At 36.3% G+C, this 5,704-nt stretch overlaps 1 non-coding gene across 1 annotated transcript; it reads right to left on the bottom strand.

Annotated features, from left to right (window-relative positions):
• Positions 1 to 1,806: 1,806 nt before the first annotated feature.
• On the bottom strand, positions 1,807 to 1,910 carry LOC141569028 (U6 spliceosomal RNA). Its single transcript, XR_012492423.1, has one exon. It is a non-coding gene; the product is annotated as a U6 spliceosomal RNA (small nuclear RNA).
• Positions 1,911 to 5,704: the final 3,794 nt, after the last annotated feature.

Below are 5,704 nucleotides of genomic sequence, written 5' to 3'. Positions count from 1 at the left end.
ACAAAACAATGCACATTCATTGTAGAACAAATATGGAAAATACGAAAAGAACCAAACATACAATAGAGGTCTAAAATATTATTTAGATATAGAAAATAAAACAATTGCAGTCTCAGATAACAGTTTTTCCCTGCAAACTTTACATAACTGAACACTAATTTTGGATTTATACTTCGCTTATAATGTTATTGTACAACATAGCCTAAATAACCACCATTATAATGTTTTATTTTTATTATATTTACCTACATTGAACTTTTAATTATGCCCATGTGATATATTTATACACTTTTTTTCCTGTTTTGTATCACCTCCTACCTTCACCAATGACGGCTACTCATTCTTTATCTTTCCTTTTAAAATTTTTTACTAATTTGAGAGCAGAATTGTGACGTTTTATTGTTAGATAAATAACATTTATTTGAGAGTATATTGTTTTAACATTCTAAAATTAATTTTTTTTTACCCCTCAATATCAAAGTAAATATTACAGGTATTCTTTGAGTAGGAATTCTTAAAAGGAATATGATCCCAGCTAAAAGCACTAAACTTCTGAAATAAAGAACAAAAGAAGAATGATTATATGGATAAGTCTCAATAAATATTGACTTTAAATAACAAGAATGCCATATAGGAGTGAAAATACATATAAAATAAAAACATATGACACAGTAGAAAAAAAGATGGAAGAAGGTACACATGGAGTACATATTCCAGAAGTCCTTGAATTGTCCAGGAAGTGACAAAAGCACTAATGCATAGTTATAGATAAATGCCATACTCCAAAAGTTAATATTATAGTAGTAAAATATTGTGTGATTAACAAGCTAATAGGGGAGGAAAAATAAGAAATATTTAATCATTCATAAAAGAAGAAAAAGAAAAAACCATGGGAAATATACAATTAACAATAATATAATATAGTACATACATAAAATAATACACCAATACCCTGTTTCCCCAAAAATAAGACCTGGCCAGATAATCAGCTTGAATGTGTCATTTGAAGCAAAAATTAATATAAGACCTGGTATTATATTATATTATATTATATTATATTATATTATATTATATTATATTACATAAGACCCAGTCTTATACCAAAATAAGATCAGGTCTTATATTAAATTTTGCTCCAAAAGACACATTAGAGCTGATTGTCTGGCTAGGTCTTATTTTTGGGGAAATAAGGTATGAAAATATGATATTGAAAAGCTGGAAGTAACCCATTAGTAATAGAATGGATAATTAAATTAAGTATATGCATACAATGGACTTTTATGTAACAATGGAAAAGAAAAATCTGTGATAAAGATAAAATAAATTATATAAACATAATAATGTTGAGGAAAGATGCTTGACCCAAAAAATTCAATTTTCATAAGACTTCTTAAAAAGAAGAAAAATTAATATATTAGCTACAAATTAAAATAATGGCTACTGTTCTGCTGACGGAATTACAAAGAAGGAATCAGAGGAAATTTCTGACATGATATTGTGTTCTATGTTTTGATCTGGGTCACGGTTTTATGGCCTTACGTTATAAAATTTCATCAAGGTGCATACTTGTGATTTGCACAATTTTCTAAAACTATTCTAGACGACCATTATAAAAACAAGAAACTGTATTTCGAAAGCAATTTGTGGTGTATCTCTAAATATTTCACATCCCACCAAGTATTGTTCAAAATATTAAGAATCACGTTGTAGATAGTATCTCTTGGCAGTAAAATCTGTTCCTTTATTTTCTGCTTATTTCTCTTTTTACCTATACAGCTTCTGTGATGTGGTTTATTATCTGGCACACTAGTCCCTCCCTAAGTCTCCCATTTGTGTGTCATCCTTATACAGGGGCCAAGAAAATCTCTGTATCATTCCAATTTTAGTCTATGTGCTGCCAAGCCAAGCACCTAAAAACTCTTTCCTTTTTAATTATCAAAAGCATCCTAGCTAGGGGAAACAGACAAGTACATATATTTTAAAAGCTAGTAATCGCTTCTCGGTTTATCTGATAAGCCAGAACATAAATATTATTTACAGTATATGATGATGGTGATCAGGAAAGATGACGATATTTTTAATTCATAACATTCATTGAGCACTTTATATTAGGCATTGTTCTAATCACTTACATGCATTAACTTGTTCTTTTTGCCACAATCTTATGATATATAAACATGCTTCAAAAGACACCGATCGCCCTGCTACTAGCAAGTTTGATATTTATTTAATGTATTTAGGGTCTTGAAAAAATATAGAAACATTGTATTTGTAACTAAGTAAAAATGTATTTATAGGTATCAAAATAGGGATTATGAAAATTGTTTCCTCCAACTGCTTTCCATTTCCTGGCAGCCATTTCTCTACCTCAGCAGTAGTTTTCAAAATTGTTTGTTCTGAATATAGGAGGTCCTTCATTGGCTTATCCCATCTATCACTTTTTGGGTATGTTATGTTCCTTTTTGTTGTGGGACTACAAGAGGCATATGTACACTGCAGGAATTTTTCACATTATATATACAAATTATAGTATGGTGATGGTTTAAACTTGATTAAAACTGTCATCCGGTAATTTATTTTTATTTTATTATTATTATTATTTTTTTTTTGAGATCTGTCGCTGAGGAGCAAACCTGCTGCCTAACAAAACTATCCATTTTATAACCTTTGCTCAAATGAAATATTTGCTCTCTGAAAGTACAAAGAAATAAACAAGGGCCTTTTATCAAGACATTACACTGAGTATAATTAGATGTTTATGGTTTCATGGCATTGGAGACAGATGGAGAACGGCTATTAGTAAGTTCATAGCCATTATCACTAATCATTACCTCCTCATCTTTCTCTTGCCATCCCTCATGGGAATTTCCCAGTGGTGACCCTTTGTCATTTTACCTGTGGTTTTTCCTTTAGTGTTTCCTTGATTTGTTTTTCTCCTGATAAATTTTAAAAAATATTCTTACCTGACCTTTGTTTTTACCAGACTCTGAGCTGCCCCTCAACCCCTCCCTTCCCCTATTTCCTATGTCATTCATTAATTGACTTAAAAATAATGTGATTGTGTCTATGATGAATTGAATTCTGGACATGAAGCCTTGTACCTGTCGTCAGCTCTCTCTTTAGTGATTTGACTGCATTTCATGAATTGAGCACTTAATGGTTGTTTAGGAAACCAGAATGTACTACCTAATAGCGAAAGACTTACTTACTGGTGCACTACTGCTTTCGTTTCACTCTGTTTGTTAAAAGGTCAGGGAGAGGGCAGGGCTGGACTTAGAACCATTTAATTATTCCAGGAAAAACACTCATATATGTGCTACTGTGTTTCCCCGAAAATAAGACCAAGTCTTCTATTAAGTTTGGTTCCAAAAGACACACTAGGGCTTATATCCAGGGGATGTCTTATTAAAAATCATGCTAGGGCTTATTTTCCGGTTAGGTCTTATTTTCAGGGAAACACAGTCGTAGACTGACTCTCCTGAAATATCAAATTGTAAAGTTTGCTCCAGGTCTACAGAACATCCAAGTAACTGGCTCCTTCGGTTTTAGCCAATGAGCTTCATGCAAACAACACACACATACACTCACTCAGACATCATTTATAGGAATCAACATTGGAAAAACTAGAAATATAGAAGGTTCTTTAGTAGTGAACACTTTAATCTTGTACCAAAGATGTGTCTGCCTTGGTAAAACTTAAGGTATAGCTGACAAGTTCAATGACATTATTGATGATAATAGCTAGTATTTACCCTGTGCTTTCAGGTAGCTAGGCACCATGCTAAATACTTTCTATGCTTTATGTCATTTAACCTTCACAAAAAACTGAAGTATAGACTATTATGCTTGTGTGGGGACAGAGCTAGGAGTGCAGTTTCCAGGCTCTTGCCCTCACGTGGAAAGGTGCTGGCTCAGGTAGTAAATGGCCATCAACTGTGATTGGATGGCCATCCGCTGTGGCTAGTTGGCCGTCAGCTGTCACCAGTGAGCCATTGGCCACTAATATAACTGCTGTGGCTACGCTAGCAGGAAAATGGGGGCTAGCAAGAAGGTGGCGACTGGCAAGCACGGATTGCAGTTAGGATGGCGGGTTGCAGACAGGGTGGCTCCTGTTTCCTGTGTCTCCAACCCAGCTGCCAGCAAGAATATAGTGGTATGACTCCCCTACCTATGGCTCCGTGGGTGTTCCTTTTTGGCCTCACCATATCTTGCGTTCTTATGTGGGGAGCGGGACCAGAGACCCCGCCTGACACCCCGCATGACCGCTTGCCATTTTCTCAATGAGGCAACAAAGCTCTAAAAAGTCTAGATATCCAGGACACACAATTGGTAAAAGTCAAAGACAGGTTTAGACTCAGGTATATACGAATAGTATCCAAACTTGCAACCATTATTTTATTCTGTGTCTCGTCTGAGATTTTGAGCATCCTTCTCAACTACCCAGTTACTAGTTGCCAAAATAGAGACTTGAATTACAATTATGCTGAAAGCCTATTTGAGATGCTTTTTTTAAAAAAAAATAAAAATCATATATTTAAAGTGGCAAGTGGAAGCACGGTTCTGTGTTGTTTGTTTTGTTTTTCTAGCTGTGTAAGTCTTTTTTGGTCCAGCTAAACCCAAATGGGCAGAGTTGGGTTTAGCCAGGGCTAGTGTTGTGCAGGGAAATTACAGGAAGATTGAGCTTGAAGATGAAGTTGAGGGAGTTTTGGGGTCTGGAATCTAAGCTGTGTGAGGAGGAAAGCAAGGTGGATGAGGTGGTAGAGAGAGAGTGACATGCTCATGAGTCATGTATGATGTATATAAACGGTGAAGACACCAAAAATGTTGGCAGAAATAATGAAAGAAAGACAGATGGCCAGATGCTGAAATTTTCAATGAAGAAGGGAGATTGGGTGGAGGGCTGGTTGAAACTGCCACAAAAGGTGTGCCAGGCGATATCATCTGATGGCTGTCTAATGTATTTGAGGAAGCAATGAAGAGGAATGGTATGAAACAGTTGTCAGCAACCAAGTAAACGCCAAAAAAACATGTTAAATTACAATTGTACTTGGAAATTGAATGAAACAACAGCCACCATTTGAGAGGAATGTGGGAGAACAGTGTCCTGAGGGGTAACCAGGTTTCCATTAGAGGACTGGTCCTCAACATATGAACCCAAAACCAGCAGTATCAGCATCAGCTGGGAACTTGATGGAAACGGAAATTCCAGGTGAACCCACAGACCTGCTGAAGCAGAGACTCTGGAAGTAGGGCTGCTCCACCTCTGCTTTAACAAACCTTCCAGGTGATGCTGGGAATGCTTCAGTTTAGCAAGCACTTGTGTTAAAGGAAAAATAGAAGAGGAATTTTCAGAGAAAAGAGTTAACACACAGGGGTTTCACTGATGGTAGCATAAGGTTCCACAGGTCAGAGTGAGTGTGAGGGTCTGAAGGGTAATGGAACCAAGTGAGGCTGAGACATGTACATATCAAGGTGGTGATGGGTGTCTGGGGACTTGGAGCTCTGCTGGGGACTGAGTTTAATGCCATTCATCCTGAATGACTCTTAGAGGAAGATGGGAAATCAATCATAATTACAGTTTTAGGAGAAGCGAAAACCCATTTTATAAGGAAGATCTGACCTCCACAGCCTGCGGGGTCTCTGCTCCCGCTCCCCACATAAGAACGCAGGATATGGTGAAGCCAAAAAGGAACACCCACGGAGC

This window comes from Rhinolophus sinicus, linkage group LG15, assembly GCF_036562045.2.
Source record: "Rhinolophus sinicus isolate RSC01 linkage group LG15, ASM3656204v1, whole genome shotgun sequence".
Classification (NCBI taxonomy): domain Eukaryota; kingdom Metazoa; phylum Chordata; class Mammalia; order Chiroptera; family Rhinolophidae; genus Rhinolophus; species Rhinolophus sinicus.
Note: the sequence above shows the minus strand (reverse complement) of the source record. Positions and strands in the feature narration are given on the sequence as shown.